This window comes from Poromitra crassiceps (assembly GCF_964638095.1).
Source record: "Poromitra crassiceps genome assembly, chromosome: 12".
Taxonomy (NCBI): domain Eukaryota; kingdom Metazoa; phylum Chordata; class Actinopteri; order Beryciformes; family Melamphaidae; genus Poromitra; species Poromitra crassiceps.
Window position 1 is genome coordinate 38,756,457 of NC_139632.1, and position 25,918 is coordinate 38,782,374.

General features: G+C 46.6%; 1 protein-coding gene across 1 annotated transcript in view; it reads right to left on the reverse strand.

The window, feature by feature from the left end:
• naaladl2 (N-acetylated alpha-linked acidic dipeptidase like 2) overlaps positions 1–25,405 on the reverse strand; it is a gene marked incomplete at its 3' end in the record, with an annotated part of 362,515 nt that extends 337,110 nt beyond the window's left edge. The window contains exon 1 of the mRNA XM_083647387.1: positions 25,316–25,405. The remainder of the gene's footprint in view (positions 1–25,315) is intronic.
• Between the last annotated feature and the right edge of the window lie 513 nt (positions 25,406–25,918).

The window sequence follows — 25,918 nt, forward strand, 5'->3', positions numbered from 1 at the left end:
ACATTCATTTAGTTTGAGAATTATAGACGGCTTGCCAAAGAACTGAACTTTGTTACATCATAAGGGACATTTCTTTTCGTGAAATAAGGACATCTATGGTTTATTAAGAGGTTGTATTGGTTTAACTTACATTAAGATATGTTGTGTTATGTTTAATACAGTAGTTCAGTTTCTGTTTTCCAGAACCCACTTACTCCCTTTTATATACCGTATGTGTATATATATATATATATCATATATTATATATACATAAAATGTATATGTATATACACGCACACACAGTATATATACACACTGTGTGTGTGTGTGTGTGTGTGTGTGTGTGTGTGTGTGTGTTTGTGTGTACGACCAATATATTGACCAATATATTGGCGTGAAGCAAGATTGTAGTGCATCTGCAAAGTTTCATTCATACAAAATTTGATTTGAGCATTGTTGTACTTTAAACATACAAGCAACAGGATTGATAAATGCAGCCTATTGAAACGTTCACCCCTGGCAAGGTTTCCTTTGTAGGCGACTACAGTAGCAAGACAAATCACCGGCACGGCCAACAAGAATGCCACACAGTGCATTATGGTGTAGGCCATGTACAGCACAGAGCCATTTCATATTCATGTGGCCCCCCTCTTAAGACACTATGTAGCATAACAAAGCAACATAACAAGATGGCCCGTTTAATAATGCACGGCGAGCCACACGAGGCTAAATGCAGGTCACTAATTGTACATGTATGGAACTTTGCACTGTATTTTGATGGCATAAATAAGGCATAAACACCCGTTGGGATGGTTACCGTGGGATACGCCGGGATGTTGCGCGTGATGAATGGGCTTTGAATAATGCATGCGGGTACAAGCGGAGGGGCTGCAACCTTCTCCTGCACCAGCTGGTGTGGTGTCCCACACTAGATGGTGTCCCACACTAGATCCAACCTTCTCCTGCACCATCTGCCGTGCTGTCCCACACTAGATGGTGTCCCACACTAGATGGTGTCCCACACTAGATCCAACCTTCTCCTGCACCAGCTGGTGTGGTGTCCCACACTAGATGGTGTCCCACACTAGATCCCCAGCAAGAAGCACGGGAGGAGAAGGCATGGTCCACTTGTGTCACATGGAGGTTTGGGAGGCGGAGCTAAATGTTTGAGGGAACAGTGGGATTGAAGCGTCTTTGTGGTTCAGCGTGTTGCTCTGGGGCGTGATCATAGACCGTGTCAAAATGTGGATGTCGCCTGCTATTGGTCCATGATCAGGGAGCTGCTTTCACAGAGCCTCCTGTTATTGGTCCATGATCAGGGAGCTGCTCTCACAGAGCCTCCTGCTATTGGTCCATGATCAGGGAGCTGCTCTCACAGAGCCTCCTGCTATTGGTCCACGATCAGGGAGCTGCTCTCACAGAGCCTCCTGCTATTGGTCCACGATCAGGGAGCTGCTCTCACAGAGCCTCCTGCTATTGGTCCATGATCAGGGAGCTGCTCTCACAGAGCCTCCTGCTATTGGACCACGATCAGGGAGCTGCTCTCACAGAGCCTCCTGCTATTGGTCCACGATCAGGGAGCTGCTCTCACAGAGCCTCCTGCTATTGGTCCATGATCAGGGAGCTGCTCTCACAGAGCCTCCTGCTATTGGTCCATGATCAGGGAGCTGCTCTCACAGAGCCTCCTGCTATTGGTCCATGATCAGGGAGCTGCTCTCACAGAGCCTCCTGCTATTGGTCCATGATCAGGGAGCTGCTCTCACAGAGCCTCCTGCTATTGGTCCATGATCGGGGAGCTGCGCAATCACCTTTTTACCATCTATCTTACTCTAAACGGGTGAGTTATATAAAAATTCACCGGTATACAGTTGTCATGAAAGGTGATGTATTTTTTTTAACCAGGCTGTAAACACGTTTATACTGTTGTAAAGTTGGGCATTTTAACATGGGGCTGAATGGGGATTGACTCCCTTTTGCAGCTGGCCTCAAGTGGCCATTCGGGGGAAATGCAGTTTTTGGTACTTCCGCATTGCCTTCATCTGTCCAACAAACGACTCCCGCCTTGGTTTCAACATTCTGACACTGATTTGTAGAAAATCCCTGACAAGTGAACAAGTGAAGCTGGAAATGGTTGTCTCACCTTACTGGCAGAATTTCTCTCTTGGTTTAAGAAAAATAGGGTTTGATGGCTGAATATGAGACTAAATGACTTGTTAAAATGCTCTTCTTTTGCCGTGTGGAGCAGCTCATTAACACTGGTGTTATATCAAGATGTGGAAAATGACTTCAGTATTTACTGTATAATCATTACCATTTACATTATTTGCCATTCATTCCCCATTAAAATAATCTGACACGTAACCAAATATATTTGTAGTCTGATTAATGTATTTTATGTCTTCACTGTAAAAAAAAAAACAATGATTAGCAATGTTTGCTAATCAGGTTACTGTAATCTCATTACATACTGTATTATCCGTTTCTCCACAACCCTGTTGAAAACCATGGAGGCTCCATTATAAACCAGTGGGCCTGCTCAGTGTCTTTCATCTGCATGGTACTGTAGCCCAAATGTCTGGCTACCATGACACCCGTCAATTCCTTGAAGGGGGGGGGGGGGGGGGGGGGGGGGCAAATGTTCACCATTACGTCTTGTTTTATTTAAGCCCCTTTTAGATTGGCCAAAAAGGCCATATATATTTTCTTTTATTGACATTGCAATTCCAATACAAAACAGCAGAGGGTGCTGCAGCACCCTAAGCACCCCCACTTCCCGCATCCCTGCAGAAGGGTGGAACAAAAAGAGAGCTGGCAAGTACTGTAGACCCAAAAAATAATCTAGTGACTAACTATGCCAAGAGTGTAACGTTACAGGTTGTCGGGGGGGGGGGGACTGGCTGCCCATTTTTCAGAGGCACAGCCATTTCTGTGGGCGGCCCTGCCCTGTGACCCCTCCCCCCTCAGCTGCTGCTGCAACAACCCGAGCGGGAAACGAACGGTATTTACCCAATAAAGAGCCCATAAACAGCTGGCTCTCTAACACACGGCCCCCGTCTGTGGACAGCAAATAGCCGCGGAACCTCTGACATCTTCCAATCTGGCGGATGCTCCGGGAAAATGAAGGGCCCATTTTGGATGTGCGCAGGTTCAAAACGGCTGCAGTTATTGTTACGGCGAGGCGCCCGCGGCCACAACACATTCCTCACAGCATCCCTGATTTGCGGCGGGGAAGGAGAAAATAAGCGCCCGGGTTCTCACCTAACACCCTGACATCGCACTGATGGGGGGAGGAAATGGCGTATCTACCTGTGCATGAAACGGGACCTGGGATTTGCCCTCAAAATACACTTTCAGAGGCAATCTGCTTTGCACAAAAAGGGGTCAACTCAGGCAGAGAGATAAATAAATTGCTTTGCTATTGGCCAGGCTGTATAGTCTGCCGAGCTGAAAGCGGGTCACGGCGAGCCTATTCCTCCCCGCGTACAGGGGGCGACGGAGAGAGCGCAGAGAGGTCTCGACAAAGCCGGGCCGAGGAGAGGAGAGGGCAGATCCGCGCAGAGCAGAGGGGAGGAGAAAAGCGTCTAACGGGACCAAAAAGCATTCTGGAGAGCCGATTCCAATCTGAAGAGAGCGCGAATGGAATAGCAGAATGTGATAAGAACTCGACTGTGAGTGGAGTTTTCACGCCTGTGTGCTTGCAGCTGCCGTTCCACAACGGCATCCGCATCCAGAAGGCTTTCCTCTCTTTTTAGAACCCAGCAAAAGAGGGGAGAACCTCAGATGAATGCAGACGCTGCGAGAGATAATTTGTCGCGATCGCCGTATTTTTCCTCTGTTCGTTTCCGCACCTATTCCAGCAAACACTCACGGCTAATTTTATATTTTGGTAAATATCGTAGATAAATAACCCGTGTCACAACCCAGTCACCAGAGTAAAATGTCTGCATTATTTTTACTTTTCTGCAAAACACGGATTATGTTCAAGATCAACATTTCTGAAACAAAATTAACATATCAAGATTTCAACATACATTGCATATCAACAACTTGTTATGTGCGTTTATGACGAGACATCGCCCGAGTGTATAGGGGGTTGACAGGGGCTATAGGGGGAGATGGCTGCAGTTGAATGGGGGGGGGGGGGGGTTGTCGGGGGCTATAGGGGCGATGGCTGCAGTTGAATGGGGGGGGGGGGGTTGTCGGGGGCTATAGAGACACTGCATAACGCGTCATCATTCAGAAACCACGCCCAAGACGGGGGAAAACAGAAAGCCCCCCTCCAATCCTGGCCTTCTCCTATGTCACGTGCATGGTTGCGTGTTGCAGAAAAAGATCGTATATACGGAAGATGAACACTCCAACTTACTTCCTTGACAGCTAGATCCACATTTTTCTTCTCGCCAATTCTCAATGGCTTCCTTGTTTTGCTCAGGAGTACAAAAAAACTTTAACTGGCGATTTTTTACATTTGTTGTCTGCGCAGCTTTTAACACAGCAGCTTTTAGCTATGTTTAATTCAAGGAAAATGATGCTGGTGTGTGGAAATGAACGGAGCCTTTCCCCCCCGTGATGGGCGTGGCCTATTTCATGCAGTGTCTCTATAGGGGAGATGGCTGCAGTTGATTCCTTGTTATGGGCCTTCACCAAAGAGCAGCACTTGCTGAGTAAATGGGGATTAGGGGCAGAAATTATGGGATCGGATGGTGAGAAGCTCAGCTGAGAGGCAGCGCAGCATGGGAGGGTGAAGCATGGCTGCCAGCAGACGCAGCATGGGAGGGTGAAGCATGGCCGCCAGCAGACGCAGCATGGGAGCATGACGCATGGCAGGAGAGGAGACACGGCCGCCAGCAGACAATATCACAGCTCCCACACCCAATAACAGCTTGTATTGTGGCGGGATACGGAGCTGGGAACACCCTTTTCTCCCATTATGATGTTGGACTCAAACACAGCGTCGACTAATACTACCAGGTTCATAATCAACTCATTGATGGTCGCCATGCGTTTGTCGTCATAAAAGGAGACCAGACCCTCCTCAGCATCCACAAACACCCCCACCTTCTGAGGCTTCATCTTCAGAGAGAGGAGAAGAGCAGGGCCAGCAGCAGCTTTGTACTCATTTCCTTTTCTCAACCATATAACCCAGAAGCCATTATGTGGCTGGGCTCATCAGGAGGACGGTTCCCTTCCGGTTGTCCGACCCTCTGGCCACTCCTAAAGTCCAGTTACATCCACTGCATACTGCTGGACCCTCTGCAACTCAACATCAGCATAGGGCTGTTCAATTAAAAATAAAAAAAACTCTCAAAACTCGATTTTCGATTTTTTTTATACTATTATACTTCTCAACATGTTTTGCCCTGCAGAGCTCTTTTTTCTTTTCTTTTTTTCATAAGTGACAATTTACGCTTTTACTCTGAAGGCAGAACAACCCAACTTCTTCCTGTTTTAGCTTGCCGCTGCTATGCCTAACTTCCTGGCTGCTGCTTGCTAACCTGCAGTCACCTGACACTGGTGGATTTGATCGAGCGCTCGGTGCTCTGTTGGAGGGATACTCTTGGTTCGATGACTCTTGCCTGTAGCGTGTGCCTCCGTGACATTAGCAGTGTCTAAGCGACCACCCGTGCTCGGAGTTATATCTGTACTAGAATAACACAAAGTCACAACAGGTATGCAGGGAACTGCGATAGCAGTTAGGAGGAAATTCAGACAGACAGGGTGAGTCAGCTGAGGCTGGTAACGTAACAGCCATGAAGCAGAAGCAGAATCTATTAGTACTCAGTGGCCTCACATGTTGTTTTGTTATGTGAACAGGCAACATTTCACCGGTGATAATGTCTGTGTTCGTGTGCGCATGTGTGTATGTGTTGTGGCAATCGTTATCTTGTAGGCTACAGCCCGCAGTGCAACACGCTGCTCAGCGCTCACACTCTGTGCTTTTTGGAGGTGTTGAATACGTTCATTGCGCTGCTGTCTTTAGTAGCCAGTAGTCACAGCCTCCAGAGAGGCTTTACAGCGGGGAGACGGGACAAGTACCTTAAGCAGCACGCGTACATGAAAGAGACCAGCCCCGCCGTAAGGTAGTTCCCCTAGTTAAAGTGTAAATCGATTTGACGATTTTAATTTTTTTAACATCGTCCTAATTAGATTACGATTCAAAATCGATTTATCGAGCAGCCCTACATCAGCATACAGCTTCTCCATCTCTTTCCTGAGAGTCTCCAGCTGAGCCACTGTCCCCTCATATGATGAGCAATAGACACTGGCCTCTGTCCAGTCCTTGGTGTGTGGAGGACTGTACAGAGATAGGAAGCTTAGGAGGTGGAGGCGGTCTTCAGTGTGTGAGAGCTGCTCCACCTCAGCACTTCTCTTCATCAGCTCAGAGATCTCCTGTTCCAGCTCTTTGATGAAGCCTTCAGCCTGTCTCTCTGTTGTTTTCTGCTTCTCTTCAATCATCTCAATGAGCTCAGCCTGACCTCTCTCCACAGACTGCATCAGAGCAGTGAAGACGTGCACACTGTCTGCTATCTCTCTGTTTGCATCTTCCTTGCTGAGCTCCACTGAGTGTTTGATCTCCTCAATCTTGTATTGATAAAGTTGTATCTCTTGGATCATCTCCCGAACGTCAGCCTCTGTTTTAGGCCTACTACTCACTGACTTTCTGAACTGAGCAGCCATCTCAGATATGAAAGTATTGACCCGGAGCTTAGGTCTTCTGTCAAAAACCTCTTGACACATGGGACACTGGTATGGGGCAGTAACATCCCAGTGCTGAGTGATACAGTTTTTGCAGAAGTTGTGTCCACAAGGTGTGGAGACTGGATCAATGAACACTTCCAGACAGATGCAGCACAGAAACTGCTCTTCAGATAGGAAACAGCTGGCAGCAGACATATCTAGACATTAAGACCAAAAGTGAAAGAGTAAAACAACTACGTCCCTTTTATAACCACAGCAGGGAAGGAGTTATGACATCACTGATGATGTCACAATATCTATGACATCATCAGTCTGTCATAAATCACTAATGATGACTCATTGATGTCACCAGTGTCACCACTCAATGATGATGTGATCAGCGATGTCACTCGAGCAATTGTGATGTCATCAGTGATGTCACCTATCGGATAAAACGACGGTGCATCCAAATCTCAAGTCAAGGACAGCCAGTTGTAGCAGACATTGTGACATCATCACGGTAGGGAGGAGTGAAAGAGGAGGTTTTTGGAACAAGACGATGGCTTCCGCCCCTGCGCTGAAATCTCTATCAACGGAGGAGTCCTTCATGAAGGTGAAGGCGCGTTGCTCAGGAGAACATGAGACAAGGTGCAACAGCCAAGATTGAGGAAGTGTGAGAAACACCGCAAACTTGAAAGAAGAACCAGGTCTAGAGTGAGACCATCCAACTGTGAGAGGCAGCAATGTGTCGCACTGCTGCAAGGCATCCAGTCTGCCGGAAATCCATTAGAAGAAGAAGAAGCCAGTTGTAGCAGTTGCATTGTTGAACCCCCCCCCCCCCCAAAAAAAGTAAAGAAAGAAAAAGAAAAAAAGAAAAATAAATTAAAAGAGAGGGAGAAAAGGTGCATCCTCACTTGCAGCAATGGTGATCGGAAAAAGTGAGCAGGTCAAGAGAAAGTGTCAAGGTCTAAAAGACGTGTGTGTGTGTGTGTGTGTGTGTGTGTGTGTGTGTGTGTGTGTGTGTGTGTGTGTGTGTGTGTGTGTGTTATATAGTAGGTGCTGCAGATGGTGCAGCAGTCTGCCGCTATAATTCACTAAGTTGATGGGGACACTCATTGTCGCCTACCTTTCCTCTCTCTTGTTGTTGCTATAGTGACATGAGAAAATGGCCGCTGTGTGTGTGTGTGTGTGTGTGTGTGTGTGTGAGTGAGTGAGTGAGTGAGTGAGGTGAGTGAGTGAGTGAGAGAGAGAGAAAGAGCATGTAGTTCATCTTCCAGAACAAGCCATAGACACCTCTTGGACTCAAGCATCTGAAACATCTCATGCTGGTGAGAATGTGTCTGTACACCAGTGCTGCTCAGACCAAATGTGTTTGTTTCTGGTCAGGGTTATAGGAGAGCAGCATTTACCATCATGTGATGCTAACAACTAGCAACTAACACAATTCTCTGAAACATCTTGCAGTAGGATGCACCAATGAGCATTTTGGCCTATTTTACTTTTCAACTTCAGCTTTGATGTTCTCTATAGGATAAATCAGCGTGACATCACAACCACCCAGAAACAGTTGACTATGAGTTGTGCCAAACAAACAATATCTTAAAAACTATACATCACATTGCTTATATTTTGACATTCTGAGTGAGAGCAGAAGTAGCTCAAGAGTCTGATGTATAATATGCATGTCGAGAGTTGTGTGAGCTGTCGCAGTTTTTAAAATGAAGTGAAGCACAGCCGGCTAGAGTGAGACACTCAAGGCTGGCTCCATAGGGTCCCATTATAATGTTACCCAACTTTCCACCCAGTGATGCCGTTTGTTTACCAAAATGCTGTTGGGCTGGTCCCTCGTATAGGCCTGCTATCAATTGTTTTTAAGCTCAATAAACAATTTTCGCAGGATTTTCCCCATTTTCCCGACACACTGATTGATATCTGGCAGGACATGTTGATCGTCACAGGTTGTTTCTAGCGGAAACCCTGTTTCCCACCTATGTCTAAAGTTTAGTGTTGAAGTAGATTCCTCATTGCTTTTATATTCACAAATGTACTAGAAAACTACAAACCCCCCCCCATTTTCTCGTCAATTGCACTTTGCCAATTCCCCCTGCTGTCCCGGCCGCTCCTCCACCCCCTCTGCTGATCTGGGGAGAGTTGTAGACTAGCACCATGCTTCCTCTGATACATGTGCGAGGAGTTTCACCGGCGGGACGTAGCACATCACGGAAGGATCACGATATCCGCCCCCTAACCAGTTCCCCTCCTCTCCAAACAGGTGCCCCGACCGACCAGAGGAGGCGCTAATGCAGCGACCAGCAACACAAACCTTAATCCGGCTTCCCACCCGCAGACATGGTCAAGTGTGTCTATATGGACACCCAACCAAACTGGAGGTAACACGGGGGCTCGAACCTGCGACCCTAACATTGGTAGGCAGGGCATCTACCGCTGCACTACCCAGACGTGCAGCGTCTCAATATGAGTGAACTATTCTGCTACAATGTCATCGTGCGGAATTCAACGAATGTTGGCATTTGTATTTTCCACCTATGTTTAACTTTGAGTGCGTTTCCTGCCTCCCTGCTGAAAGTTGACATGTGGACGTATTCCACACACATTGTTTTTTATATCATTCACAGATTGACTACAAATGTAGGCTACTATACATTGATCTAATGAATGTGTTCAGGGTGCGTTCAGATGCCTGTCATTTCTAGGAATACATTTTGCAACCAGCAAGAAGGACCAGCCTGCACGATGTATTGTAGCCTGCTAAACCATCCTGAACATCACATTCTGTTTGGTAGTCTGGCCTCCAGCCCCTCCACAGTGATTTCAGTGGGCGGGAGTACTACTTTCCTTGACAGACAACCTCCTTCAGCCAATCAGCGTCGCCAAATCCAATCCAGATCCACTCGGAAGAAACGGCGAATACATCTTTCCCGGTGCGGAATTCCGCTGGTGCATAACTCTTGTTCTTGTTTAATTGTTGTCATTGAGTCTCTTTCTGCAATAACTGCACTTAAGGCCGTGTGTACTAACGTTAACGTTACGCGCTCGTTGCTTCAGGAGCCACCATACATTGTCAACTACAAAGGCAGGTCCCTGATTGGTCGGGGGAGCCCCCATACTGTTTTGTCAGCGGCATCGCTGATTGGCTGGTTACATTGTCATCTTGAAGGCATGGTCCCCGATTGGTCCGTGCACTTTGTCATTTCTGTATATGGCTGCGGGCGGGCTGGAGGCCAGACTGATCGGCAGAACCAAACAGGATGTTGAGTACACGTGATCACGATGGTTTACCAGACGTATTGGAGACGGATGTCAAAAGAAAGAAGGGACCGTTGAAAGAAAGAAGGAAGAGAAAGAAACTGAAACCCCAAAATCTGTCCTTTCAGCTGACAATGTTCCCCTACAGAGGGGGGTTGACCTTGCACAGCCTTTGCCGCGGCCGACTTTTAATATGAAATTCAAATTCTACCTCCGACTATTATGTCATTATCGGGGTGGGGGGGGAAAACAGCCCTCCTGGCTAATAATATCCCTCCAGCTCATAATGTGGGTATTAGCGTGGTGTTAGCCAGTGAGCCAGCCAGTCTGAAGTGTGTGATGAGAAAGGACACGGCCAGAGGAGCCAAAGCCTGCAGTAAATCCTCCGTCTAATTCTCTGCCCAGCGTGAGGCCCCTTCCCTCCAGCCTGCCTCCGTCCCTCTGGGGGGATCTGGATCAGTATCTAATGAACCCTCCGTCAATTACACCTTCCTTCACTATTAGCCCTCCACGGCTAGCTGAAGAACATGATGGAGCCCCCACCGCCTTCCCTTTCCTGACCGTCCCCCCAGGCCTCACAGGGGTTTTCACTGAGGTTACCCAGGGCACAGAAAGCCAGACGGAGCTGTCCATGGACACGGCTACACTAAGAGAGACAGAGAAGAAGAAAAGATGACTAGCTTAGGGAAGTGACTTGCTCTCGCGCTCCGACTTAGCCCTGGTTCACGCCATACGCCGAAGCTACGCAGCGCGGAGGCAGCTTCATTTCAGCGATCACACCACCCGCACGCCAGGCCACGCTGAAGCTACGCTGCAGCGATAGTTTCAGCTCCTGTTCTAGTTTTCAAGCGTGCAGCGCGCCGCACCCGTGCAGCCAGGCGTGAAGTCAATGCAAGTTGCGAGCGGGGGGAGGGGGGCAGCGCCGAGCGAGAGAGTGCTTCTGGTGTGAACGTTAAGGTCTCCTCATCATTTTCGTCGACGAAATTAACACAGGGTGGGGAATAGGCAGATAAAGTTTAATTTTTAGCAATCCTATAGTGTAACACTTATTTTTCTTATTTAACCATGACCAACCTTATACTAACCTTAACCAAAGTAGTTTTTCTTGCCAAAACCTAACTGTTAGGTAAGAAATTTGCCACGAGAGGAAGGGGGTTGTGGCCACATTTACCACTGGTACAGGGTTGTGGCACCAGGCGAACCACATAATATAAAAAATACACAATTGTAACATTCAATTCATTTATTTACAATCATTACTGGTTTCAGAATACATTTATCCTTCCGCCACAGAATATAGTTCCATACACAAGATCGCATTGCCCAATTTGTTTGTTTGACAGTCCCAGGTTCACTCCGTGACAACTCAAGCTCAGCCAGTTCTCTCTCCCCAATTTCACCATGTCGTTCTTTGATCACTTCACCTTCATCTTCATCTAACCACTGCTCAAAACTCAATCCACCCAGTAAATCAAACGTTACTACGAAATCGGACATTTCCTTGTTAGAGATTTGTAGACTGACAGGCTAACAGTGGGCGGAGTCAGCACAGGTGTTCTTCATTCATCAGGGAGCGGAGTGATACTGCGGTTGGAGCCGAACTGTAGATTGTTGGCCTATTTACCACTGTTGCTAGCCAATCAGAATCCAGTATTCACTCATGCTGTTGTAGAAATAACCTTTTCAAATGGCAAACTGTTGCCAAAATGTCCATGTTCATGATACTGTCACATAACCCCTCATAAACCATCAGTCAAAATCATGGCGGTGGGACACGATGTTCAACTAATTAATGAACTAACCAATGTTTTGGTCAATTTTGCCTGAAGGTAGGGAGAGACAAGACGGATCGGGAGAGACATAGAGAGAGAGAAGGGGGTACCCAGGTATTAGTAACACGACTCAACCTGTTCAATGGTCTGACCCTTAATGCAAGATACAACTTGAAAGGCTTGGTATTTTTTTGCAGTGCAGCAGCCATTGTTGTGGCCTAGGGGACATTATCTGTGGTCAGCTAACCCTCGACCCTCGGGGGGATTCCCGTCCCAGCACACGTCCCAGCTGTCCCCTGTAGATGCTATAACCCGTGACCCTCTGGGATTCCCGTGCCAGCACACGTCCCAGCTGTCCCCTGTAGATGCTATATAACCAATGATTTCATAACCTCTCGTCTTCCTCCAATCATTTGGGAAATCTTTACCCACTTAGAATCTTGATTACTCCATCCTTGGTTTCACATCACTGGAGATGTGACCTTGATTGCGATGGCCATTGGAAACGGTTCGCAGTTAATTTTCTTTCTGCACATACTACATACCTCCCTCCTGCCTGCAATCCATTTGTTCATTCCATGGAATGGAATTATTGCCGCATCTCTGAAAAATCAATTCTCCTTACCTCAGGTTAGACATGGTGTGTGCGCACACACACGCGCGCGCACACACACACACACACACACACACGATCAAGGTTAACTAATCCAAGTGTAGCCACAACTTCACGATTTCTCTCCGTTTGCTGTGCTTTCCACAATGCTTCTAATTACATCGGGTATGTCGGGTTTTGTTGGAAAAAGTCCAGTAGGTAAATATCACAATCTTAAGAGCTAAATGACATATGTAATTTAACAGTGGTTATAGAAATTATAGACGATTTTATCGTTGAACCTTAAACACAGGCTTGACACCATAGAATTGCAATTAATATATTCTTCCAACAGTCAAGGACAGTTACTGTTGTGAATGTGAAAAATCTAGCCAAGGACCTTTTTACATGTCATCCTAGTCTCTTCTGTGTGTCTCTGCTTTGAACAGTCAAGTAATGGTAAACAAATATATATATACATACATACATACATATATATATATATTATATCTCCATAATTGGTTATACCAGAGGCAAAATAAATATAGATGGCGCTAATGAACAGAAATAGCAAGTATTCAGACTCTGCTCAAAACAGTAATTAAACAAATTGCCATCCTGCGCTATTTATGTCAGAAAATGATCATCAGATTCTTAATTCCCATTTAACACGTTTATGACCCTATAACAGTCACTCCACAGGGGCATTCCATGTGAATATATCCTTATTTGTATGATTCAGCTTCGACGGCATATGACAGCAGGTTAATTTACCGCTCCGATCTGCTACTCTGCTTCCATCACTGTATAAGGTATGGCGATTGTTAAAGGACGAGAAAATGAAATAACTAATTTTGGATTAATTAATTAAGTCAGGTTATTAATATGCTAATTTGATCCAGTCAAGAATATGGGCAAAAATTTTGCCGAGTGCCACAGAGAGAGAGAGAGAGAGAGAGGGGGGAAGAGAGAGGGAGGGAGAGAGAGAGAGAGAGAGAGAGAGAGAGGGGGGGGGGACGAGAGAGAGAGAGAGAGCGAGAGAGAGGGGGGGGGAAGAGAGAGAGAGACAGAGAGAGAGAGAGAGGGGGGAAGAGAGAGAGAGAGAGAGAGAGAGAGGGGGGAAGAGAGAGAGAGAGAGAGAGAGAGAGAGAGAGAGAGAGAGGTAGTGAAGTGGAAAATGCCTTGTCAGCTCAGTGGTGCTTCACTCAGTGGAGGTGAGGGCATGTCTTTGGAAACAGAGAGCTTGATACTAAACTAATTATGATACAGTCAGATGTGTCGACGGCTGTGCGCTTGACACCTTTCGTTTCGATCTCCACTCAACGACTCCGATTCAGATTCATAAATGATGAATCTGAATCGTTCCACTGCATCCTGATCTGCAAGAGAGATCTCAGTCTCCCCTTTGACAACTATCTCAACTCTCATCGACTTGTGATTAATAATAACTGCACTGCCTCTAGGTTTTAGACACATGTAGGGTAAGAACTACACGTCAGACATGCAGATAGAAAGAGGTTATTGGGAATTTCATAAGCCATTACTCGCATCACTAATTGAAAATTAGGGCTGGGTATCGATACTCATACCTTTAAGGCATCGAATGAAATAACCCAGTACCTAGTATTGAAATGTCTCCAGTCAATTGACACCTGCATTTGATGCTGTTTGTACACAGATCTAGAAAAAAAATTGCTATTTGTGTGGTTTTGCTCGCAGCCAATCACTGCAAGCGTTTTTCGAATTAAAGGGATAGTTCGCATTTTTCCATGTGGGGTTGTGTGAGGTACTTGCATACAGTCAGTGTACTACATGCAGTAGAATGCAGCCGGCGTGGTCCCAATTTCAAATATCTGGGACCCCTTTTTGGCTTACTTTGACGAAGTCAAGAATGACTAGTGACTGAGGTTACGAGTGATAGACGGCTTACCTGGATGGTTTTCCATGGACCCCTTTCATAGGACTCAATGCATAATATCTTGTATCAGCACATGGGCACATATAGGACTGGTGGCACCACGTTACAATACTAATTGTCAAAGATGTTTTGTTTTTTTCCCCCTGTGTCTCAGCTTGTTTGTCTTGTTTGTTTATTATTCTGTAAAAATGTGAAAATAAAATATTGAAAAAGAAAAGGGTAATAATTGGTACTGGTATTTTTGAAATGATCCCCTATTAAAAATAAAATACAGCTTTGTTTTATTTATTCCATACGCAAACATTAGACACTCAAAACACTGTACATGTAAAACCTGTGTTACATGGCTAGGCAGTAGACCCCCCCCCCACACACACACACACACACACACACACACACACACACACACACACACACACACACACGATGACTAGCCGAAAGATCTCCACTCCCTCCCAATAACCCTGGTTTTTCTCAAATGTAGTAATGAGATGCACTGGCATCATGGCTTGTTGTGCGAGGCCTCCTCTCTCCATCAAGCTTGTCTTCTTCCTGTGGATTTGGGCGTCATGGCGGAGCGCTCTCCGCAGTGGGCGAGACCCTGTGTTTGCCGATCTGTTTTCCCCACAGGGTCCCTCAGCAGAGCTCATTTAGCAGCCTGATGCTGTGTAATTAAGACTAGCGCTGGGTAGCATTACTGGCGCCCGGTTAGCTCGCGCACTCCGTTTTCTATTGGACAGACCCTTAATGAGCCAATTAGTCTCCTATGAGGGACGGAAGGCTGGGTAAGGATACGCCAGATGTTTGTTGACATGGAGGGAAGTGGGTGTTTGCGCGTGCGTGCGTGTTTGTTTGTGTGAGGTGTGTGTGTGTGTGTGTGTGTGTGTGTGTGTGTGTGTGTGTGTGTGTGTGTGTGCGCGTGTGTGCGTGTGTGTGTGTGTGTGTGTGTGTGCGTCTGTGTGCGTGTGTGTGTGCATGCACAAATGGGCTGTGGGTATTCACAGGGGGTGGGTGGAGTTTAATTCTCAGAAACCTCAGAACAAGACCTGAGGAGTTGTCTCCAGGAAACGGGGGTGTTCAAGCAGTGCTGCAGACGTCAAGTTCCCTTGTAGCCGATATATCAAGTGCGTCGTTTTTCTGGAAAAACACAAATTTCTCAACAACCGAACAACCGAGCAGGAAACGGATTTCACCATTAAAATCAGCGTGACTTGTACATGGGCAGCTAGTGTTCACTGTTCAGTGGCCTTTGGAGAAATTGTTGTTATGCGACTGAAAATGTAGACGCCACAGCTACTACAGCAGGGGACTTGCTGCTAGGAACTTCAGTACGTAGGGAGACGTTTACAGTGGGAAGACAATTAAATCCAGATCTCTCTAATTAGCATAAAGTTCAGTTATGCTCAAATAGAGAGCCAACGTGAACGTAACTTCCTGCCTTTCTCTCGGTACCAGCGTCTGGAAAAAATATGAATGGGGGTGACCGGCGAGAGACAATACTTTTTTTATCCCGTTATGTGAATTTGTTGTTATTGTTATTTGCTAGGGCTGGCACGGATCAGAAAACCCACGGATCGGATCGCGTGACGGATTTTGAGCCACGGATCACAGATTTTTCGGATCAGCAAACAAATATATATATCAGATTTTTTCTCTCAAAATTTGATTTTCGATTAGATTTTTTTAATACTATTATAATTCTCTAACCATTTGTTGCCCTGCACAGCTCAAAAAATATTTTTTTGTCATAAGTGACACAATGTATGCTTTTACTCTGAAGGCAGAACGACCCAACTTCCTGTTTTAGGTGGCACTGCTATGCCTAACTTCGTGGCTGTTGCTTGCACCAGCCACATGACACGGGTACAGACCTACAGACCAGACCGCAGGTCAGTCTGGAAATATAACGTTGATGCTACGTTAAGCTACTCAGTGGCCCCACGTGTTGTTTTGTTGTTATGTGTCCTAAGGCAACATTTCACCGTCCGGTGATAATGTGTTTGTGAAACGTGTGCGCGCGCGTGTGTGTGTGTGTGTGTGTGTTGTGGCTCTCGTTATCTTGTGCAGCGCGCAACACGCTGATCGCATTCCTGTGCTTTTTCAGAGGTGTTGAAATAAGTTTGTGTCACGCTGTCTTTAGTAGCCACTAGCCACAGCCTTCAGAGAGACTTTACAGCAGCGACAAGGGATGAGGAAGCTCACTTGTGCTTGCCATGATTATGCCTGTCTGTGTCTGGCTGCGCTGGGCGTTCTCATACACTAACGCTAAACGTTAAATGAAACGAAAGGGGGGGGGGGGGGGGTCCGCGGACCATTGACGTTCCGAACCGCGTTCCGAACCGTGGGGGCTGATCCGTACGGGTCACGGATTATCCGTGATCCGTGCCAGCCCTATTATTTGCTGACATTTCATTCCACTGGTGTCACATATGAAGGTTGTCATTATTTTGTTCTGAAAAAGCTATAAAATATCAATCGTAAAGTGGGTGGGCTTTAGCATGTGTGGGCAGATGTGTGTTGCTGTGCGGGTGGTTGTGCATGCCCATGTGTGCATGCTCTCAGCCAATAGCATTGATGCTTCGTCAAGCACCATCAATTGGAGAGACTGTCCAGTCAGTGTCCTCACAGTTTAGACAGCAAAGTGAGACTGTCCACTCAGTGTCCTCTAGGGGTGGGAATCACCAGATGCCCACGATACGATACTAAAATGATACTTGAGTCACGATACATACGATAGTATTGCGATATTGCGATATCGCCGATATTGCGATAAATTTAATATTGCGATATATTGAATATTGCGATATTTCGATATATTGTCTAACTCCTTTTCCTACCTTTTCCTTGACCTCACCGGAAGTAAAACATGCAGTGTTTTTTTGTTTCGTTTTGTTTTTGCCCAAAATGTAGGCTACATTATTAAGCTTCTCTGGATTCAATACGCCACTGCAGGCGCGGACTGCAACATCAGGCGCTTCGGGCAGATGCCCGGTGGCCTGGCATGGCATGGCCTGCAAAAAAATATATATATATATATCGATACTTGGCATCCAAATATCGATACAATATCGTCAGGCAAAATATCGCGATACTATGGTGTATCGATTTTGCCCCCACCCCTAGTGTCCTCACAGGTCACACAGCAAAGTGAGACTGTCCACTCAGTGTCCTCACAGTTCACACAGCAGCAGAAGTGATGAAGACTGACCGCAACGAAGAAGGACAAGTTTGAAGATGGAAGAGAAGGCGAAGAACGATAAAGCTTATCTGAAGCTTTGAGCTGCAGCATGAATCTCTAACGCTCTCCTAAGTTTTATCCGAGTGCATTTCACGACCGGAGAGAGACTGAGCTCGCAGACGTCGATAACAACTCCACAACCCAGACAATGTTTTCCTGCCCACAAAAGACAAACTTCTGCCACGTCATTTCTGTTGAGTTGGCCTCATTTGCTTGAATGCATGTCAGAATTGTATTTCACACAGACACACAGAATACTGTAAGCCCAAATCAATTTTGATAAACTACCGTCTCACACACACACACACACACACACACACACACACACACACACACACACACACACACACACACACACACACAAGCCTTCCCTCCGTTACTGTGAAGCAAACAAAGAAAGAGAAAAAGCCCATGGTATTATGGGATGCTGTCAGCCGTCTGCTGTGATGTGCGTTGATTGAGGTGAGAGGCGGAGCCATTATTCAAAGCCATCCAGCACTCAATTAACAGTCCATTTGCATTATGGCAGAGCAGCACCGGCCGACTCCTTCTCCCCACGCCAGAGTCAATCATGAATCATCCTCTGTGTCACAGAGCGCGCTACACCCCCCTGCTGGGAGAGAGCGGGAGGGCGGGACAGAAGGAGGGAGGGAGGGGGGGGGGATCAGAGGGAGGGGAAATAAAGAGTGGTGGATGGGTGGGAGAGGTAAGGAAAGGAAGGGGCCAATGGAGTTATGGGGCTGGGACAAGGAGACAGGGAATAGGATGGACACAAGAGAACAGGTAGAGCGATAATGTATAGCATCCATGGTAAAACAGGGAGTGGCGATGATAGAGAGGGGATGGTGAGGGACAAATAAAGGAGGGGTATATAGCTGACGTTTTATATTAAGATATTACAATTATTTTCACAGAATGATCTATGTAAAGCTGAGTAGGAACTCCAGTACGAGTATGAGAGCTATAGCCAAGGGGCAACCTCCAGTTCGGAAAAAATGAGGCCAAATCTGGAAGTAACTTCAACCTGCATTCTCCCTAATGGCCAGCAGGGGGCGAGTCCAAAAAGAAGTCCAATTGTATGGAAGTCAATGGGAAATTTACCCTACTTCTCACTTGATTTATGACCTCAATAAACACTTTCCTAATAATCCTATGCTTTGGGGGCGTAAGTGACAGGTCTCCTGTCCAGTGACTGTGCAGCTCGCTGATCACGGACCAATAGCAGGCGGCGCTGCGGCTCTTCTCGTCCAAATTTCCATCACTTCTGGCTCCAAATAACCAAGATGGCGATGGTGAAAATGCCAACCTCGAGGCTTCAAAACGGGAGTCCATGAAACCAATGGGTGACGTCACGGTAGCTACGGCCATATTTTTTACGGCCATGTTCCGCTAGCTTATGAAAACCAAGCATATGAAACCAATCATCACCGTAGAAAGGAGCAATGGATGTGACCCCCCCCCCCCCCCGCACATACATGTAATCTGCTTTTGCCTGTGGAATTGTCAGTGCGCTAACGCTACTCGCAAACGCACCCCAAATATCAGAATATTTAGATGGCACGTTGCCAAATAGTCACGACTCGTGCGCATGAAGGAAGAAAATGAAGACAGAAGGCTGTGGAGGCAGCAGCCACCTCCGTAAGGGATAGAGAGAGGCAGAAGAAGAAGAGAGGAGAGAGAGGGGAGAAAGATTAATGCTTTGGTGGGAGATGTATGGAGGGGGGGGGGGGGGGGTGAGCGAGCGCTGCTGCAATAAAAAAGCGAGCAAACGACAGAGGAGGAATGTTCAACACCATCCTCCCCGGGATTCTAACCCGCGGACAAACGACCAGCCATTATTTCACGAGGTAAGGGCTGGCAAGAGAAGGGCCAAGGGGAGACAAGGAGAGAGGGAGCAGTGATTTGAGGGAACAAACACATTAGAAAGGCCATGGATGGAAAAGAACCCATGTGGCCACTCAAAGTCTAAACCTGAGGCCTATAGGTCATGGACAGGGATTCCTGTTCTCCCCACTGCGCCTTGTTCCCCCCTCCCTGATTTTACACCCACTTTCTCCCCAATTGTACTTGGCCAATTTCCCCCTGCTGCACCGGTCGCTGCTCCACCCTCTGCCGATCTGGGGAGAGCCATAGACTAGCACCATGCTTCCTCCGACACATGCGCAGTTGCCAGCCACTTCTTTTCACCTGACAGCGGGGAGCTTCACTGGCAGGACGTAGCACGTCGTGGGAGGATCACGCTATTCCCACCAGTTCCCTTCCGCCCTGAACAGGCGCCCCCGACCGACCAGAGGAGGCGCTAGTGCAGCGACCAGGACACATACCTTTAATCGGGCTTCCCACCCGCAGACCAAGACCATCGTGCCTGGATGGACGCCCCGAACAAGACGAAGGTAACAACGGGGGGCCCCAACCTATGACCCTCGTGTTGGTAGGCAGGGAATGGGCCTTTTTTCACGTGGCCAGCTCAGCTCAGTTTGCCTTAGTCCTATGATGGGCCGTGGGCATTCCTTTCGATGGCAGCCTTTCTTGCAGATTTCAAATCTCCTCTCCAGTCTCTGATGTTGTCTATCCATTCTGTCTTCCTTCTCCCCCGCCGTCCTTTCGCGCACACCTCTCCCTCTATTGTTGCCAACACTAGGCTATCGCCTCGTCTTTTCCAGTGGTCATACTTTCTCAGCTTCCTCTTCTTTACTTCCTCCAGCATTCCTTGCTCTACAGTTATTCCCACTTTCGCCCTCACCCAGTCATTGGTCCGTCTCTCCTTCCAACTGACTCTCAGTACTCGTCTCCACAGCCACAGCTCGAAGACCTCAATCATTCTCTCCTCTGCCTTCCTTAAGGTCCAGCTTTCACATCCATACAGCGCGACGCTCCACGTCAGCGCTTTTGCTAGCTTCACTTTCAGCTTCAGGCTTAGATCTTGTGATTTCCACACTTCCGTCAGGTTTGCTGCAATGCTCCTGGCCTGTCCTATTCTTATCTTGATGTCTGCAGCGCTGTCTCCTTCAGGGGTGATATAAGATCCCAAGAACTTAAACTTTTTCACATTTTCAAGTTCATCACCCTGGATTTTCACATTTCCTTTCCCATGCACATTCATGGTAGAAGTCTTCAGGCTGTTGATGTGAAGCCCCATTTCCAAGCTCGCTTGCCTGAGATGGTTTGCCATGGTCATGATTTCCTCTTTATTATTTGCGATCAGGGTTGTGTCATCGGCATAACGAATGTTCCAGACAGCTCGACCTCCGATGCCCTTTCCACTTCGCTCCAGGCCACGTGGCCATTTTGTGTCAAAAATATAAGGATAACACAGGGGCAAGCAAAACAGTAAAGAGGGTTTCCAACTTCCAATCATGGAAGTTGGAAATCCTGATTACTGTTTTGCTTGCACCTGTGTTTACCCTGCCTTTTCAACACAAAATGGCAGCTGTGAAAAAGGCCTATCTACCCTTACACTACGCGGACGCCCCCCACTGAGCCTTGTTATGTGGTCACAGCTTTGTCTTAAGCAGTCACGAACATATCGTACACAGATACACAGAAAAACACGTGGCAAAGCCAACATAGCATGTCATTAGCACATTCCTCATTCTTTCACATGTAAAGATGCATCTACTGTAACATACCACTCAGTCTTTCAGGCTTCAATGTGAAGCACGTTTGGGGGAAACATATGAATCCACTAGATGTTCTCTATATATGAAAACTCTGTGAGCACTTGGCTGTGCTATTGGCCCGTGTTGGTAAACTCAGCATGGCCGAATGTCACAATAACCTGGCTTCATTACAAAGACACTTGAAAGTCCTGCAGTGAGAGAAATATTGAGGGTAGGGATGCACATTTTCCGCAAATTCCAAAACTCGATCATAGGTAACGTTAACAATCAATCAATCGATTAATTGTAATTAAAAATACAAAATTTTCCAAACCATACCAAATGCGTTTTTTCCTCAATAAAACGTTTATTTATGCAGCAGCAACGTATTGTATATTTCTCACAGCATTGCATAGCATACGCTATGAAACACATAAAAACGTGGAGGCATAACTTTTTAAACATGTCAACATTTGCCCAGAATCCCCGTCACGCCCGCAGGGCCTCACTTACCCACGCAGATTGTGACGCGAGGTTACTCCAGGCGAGCCAATTTATCCGAATGAACACTGTTCTACTTGAACAGCATCTCATGACTTGTCTGAAAAGGGCTATAGTGATGTAGCCGAGTGTCCGGGTCCGCCTATTACTTACACTTTGTTAAAACAATAAACGAGAGTCAGGCTGTAACGTTATAACACGTTTCCACATTCATTCTCAGTTAGCTCCTAGCGTTAGCACACACCAGCTCTGTGGTCAACAACATCCCACTTCCTATTGTACGGCAACTCTCGAGGGGACAAACACAGAGCCTCGAATACACGCTGAACACAGTCTGTTACAGTGATATTATTGCGCCCTCTGGAGGATCATTGAAAAATGATTTGAAAACACCATTTAATGGGTTGCTTTTATGTTTTGTTTTGATCGAGTAATTTTTCTTTGCTCGAGTAAATCCTTAACAAGCAATTAATCGAGTTTCGATTAATTGTGTGCATCCCTAATTGAGGGAAATAGAATTTGGGCGCTTCAATTACATTGTGCCAAGGTGTACCAGCATACTGATGAGCGGAGGCGGAGCCAAGGTGTACCAGCATACTGATGAGCGGAGGCGGAGCCAAGGTGTACCAGCATACTGATGAGCGGAGGCGGAGCCAAGGTGTACCAGCATACTGATGAGCGGAGGTGGAGCACAGCAATTAGAGAGCAAACAGACAGAGAAAAGCACTCGTGGCGCCGGAACCCAATGATGTGCAATTAAAGCCAGACCCAAATCAGCTTGTTTTTTTCTTTTTTTGGGGGGCGGGGGGACCAGCAGGGTTCTGGTTGGTCCATGGTGGGCTGGAACTTGGCAATTACATGCATTCCCATTTACAAACTGGGTTAACTTGCACTAGAATTCAAATCATGCCATGCTATTGCTTTGTGGTGAATACATCAAGAGGAAAACGCAAGACGTTTGTAAAGCGAAGTGTCTGTCTGAAGTCTAATATGAAAGCAAAGTCAGAATTTGTTGTTTTTTCATGTTCATTCAACTATAGCACAATCTGTCCTAATTCTTTGTAAATGGAGCATGAGGTAGTTGATTAACAGCACTGGGTGTGCACTTCTTTAAGTTGGTGTACTTTTTCCGCCCTTTTTGTGTTTGCAACGTAAATTAAAGTCTGTTCTATGTTTCCTTGTTTTTATCAGTGGTAGGTTCTCTTTTGCTCTTTGTTTCTTTTTCTTTTACCCAAGTGCAGTACCTGAGACAAACCTCCCAAATCATAGGACAGAAATCTCTCACTTGCTTTAACAAGTTTAACAAGACTCAGGTGGCTCAGTGGTTAGCACTGTTGCCTCACAGCAAGAAGGTCCCGGGTCCTTTCTGTGTGGAGTTTGCATGTTCTCCCCGTGTTGGTGTGGGTTTCCTCCCACCATCAAAGACATTTATGTTAAGGGTTAATACTCCTGTCAGTGCCCCTGACCAAGGCACTGGCAAAAGAACTGGAGTTGGTCCCCGGGCGCTGCACTGCGGCTGCCCACTGCGGCTGCCCACTGCTCCTAGTTCTAGGAAGGTTCTTAGTAGAGGATGGGTCAAATGTAGAGGATGAATTTCCCCAAGGAGATAAATAAAGGATAACTTAACCTGACAAAACCAGCAGCACATGGAGTGCACTAATATAAAACCCAATTCAAATCTGATCACAGCCATTGTACTGAATATACAGTTGGAGGAAAATCACTGTACATTGAACACAATGTCCGTTTCAAAATCATATTATATATATTCAAATTTTTCATATAATCAAACTATGTTCAGTTCACATAATTATACTCAAAATATGCAGCCATTCCAACTACTATATAATCATGTAATTACATGCTAATGGAAGATTTTACCAAGCGTAGAGATGCGCGTGTATTTCACACCCACCTATTCTGCGCACTTTATTTCCTTCAACTAGGCCGGCTCGCTCGCACATGTTGAGCAATTCATCTGGAATGTGTGAGGAAACAGCCTTATATGTCAAGCGCAGCGGCGAGGAGACGATCCCACCTGACAACGAATTAATGAAAATGTCACTGACTTATACCTCCATCTCCTCGCTTCATAAACGCTCGGCTGAACATATTAACACACAGCGGCGCCTCTCAGTCTTCTCCCTAACCGCCCTCATTCATGCCTCCCTCGCCCGTCACCTGGCTCATTCTTCTTTCTCTCTCTCTCTCGTCTCTCACGTGATGCCTGGGCGACGCGTCTCGAACCCTGCGCGCGTGTTTGGTCTAAACCCGAGCGAGGCACCGGGCCCCCGAGTTCTGAACACGATCTCTGTATCTTGACATAGCAAGAGGCGTGGCCCCCCGTGAAGCCGGGGGCCCGGCGGGGTAATGGCCGCTCCATCAGTGGTGGGAGTCTGTGGAAAAGGTCAACTTCCTGTCCCGCAAACGCACCCGTTACGGAAATGTCATGTGTGCGAGAGGGAAAAGTATGGAAAAGAACCAATTCGGTGGGTTCAATGCATATTTTATATATGTGCCGCCTTCAACGAAAATCATTTGTATCAGCTGTGTTGCTATTTGTTATGTTGTTTTAGCAGTTCAAACCTATCTCAGTGGTCTTTAAAATAAGGTTATGAATTATGTTGCAAAAAATAAATCCATGCTCTGTGAAGCCTCTCTATCCTCTCATAGGTTGAGGCGTCAACATCAAATAATACAAATTGTTTGACCAATAGGTTGAGGCGATGTCTCGTCGTAGACGCTGGGTTAGCTGGCTCAGCCTGGCTGGGGGCGTGGTCAGGGTGGGGTAAATCCCCCGTTCGATGCATTCAGCAAAGTAAAAATTTAGCTGATAGCCCAGCCCAGGCAGACACGATCAGGGATTTAACCACCGCAGTAAACGCACCTCTGAGCAGACATCTTGTGTTCTGCTCTAGAACCCCCAAAACCTGTAGTTTAGAGCCGCAGCACCTTCCTTTGGTGAGTCAGCCCATCGAGATATATGGACGGTTTTACCCCACTCGCGCGCCAGCCGTATAACATATTGTGGGCGTTGCCACACATGCCGACTGTGTCTATATGTGCTGTTCTGGGTGGGCGGGGAGGGGATGCCATGACATTGATAATGAGGTGCTGCTCTGATTGGCTGCCTGATCGGCAGGGTGGGGGTGGGGGGGGGGGGGGTAGACGCAGAAAAACTCCAAAACCAACATGGCAACTCCTTATAGAAGAAAACTCTGTGACAGAACATGTCAAACCAAATTGCAGATATGCAAATTGTTCCCCTTGTGACATCACAACAATCTAAACAAAACAGCTTGTAGAAGCACGTTTTCTGCGGATGGAGGCTAGGGCAACACTGCAGAAGCATTCACTTTTCACATTGTGTGGGGTGTCAGGTTGAAGGATGACTAAACTACACTATATATGTATGGGCAAGGAAAAACTTGTTTTTCATAATCTGGAACCTTCAAACAACAAAAAACCATTCAAACAAACAGGGCAGACTCTTTCTGTGTGGAGAGGGACATTGAATGGAAATGCCACTCAGCCTGGCAAGACTGCAAAATAAGCTGACCATCACAGCCACCCCAATGTTTGCTCTTCTCTACAACTTGTATTCAGAAGACAACAGGAAAAACATTCACTTCAACTATAGAGCACTTACATTATGACAGAAAAATGGGGCCAAAACTGTCCAAGTTTTCAACCACTGCAATCGGAGAAGACTCGTAGAACGAGATTGTCGTCCATTATATATAAACCTTCATTCCTATTGTTTGATCTTACCTTCTGGGTGAGATCTTCAATGGCAATGAAGCTATGGAGACAGGGGCATCCTTGTTGAACCCCTCTGTATTGTTGTTTGTTCTGAAAAAGAAAGAGAAGAAAATCACATGTTTGCTAGATTATGCAAAATTGTTGTTTGCTGTAATGAAACGTGTCTGGGGGGGGGAATCTTTGAGACACTCCTTCAGCGCTCACATTACATCATTTGGCAGACGCTTTTATCCAAAGCGACTTACAATAACACATTTTTGTCAGCAATAGAGCAATCAACTATGTAACACAGTCTATGACAACTACAACTTCTGAAGGAACAGTGGTACAAGTTAAGGTTAGTTTAGATTTTTTTTTTTTTTTTTAAGAGAGAGAAAGAAGTTGGATCAAGAAGGGCCCAGATGGAGCCTGAAAAGGTGTGTCTTTAGTCTTTTCCGAAAGATCGGCAGTGATTCGGCCGTCCTGACCGAAGGTGGAAGCTCGTTCCACCATTGAGGTGCCAGGGACGAGAAGAGTCGCGAACGGGATGAGCGCCTTTTTCACAGCGTCCCAGATGGGAATCGAACCCACGACCTTCTAGCTGTGAGGCGACAGCGCTACCACTGCGCCACC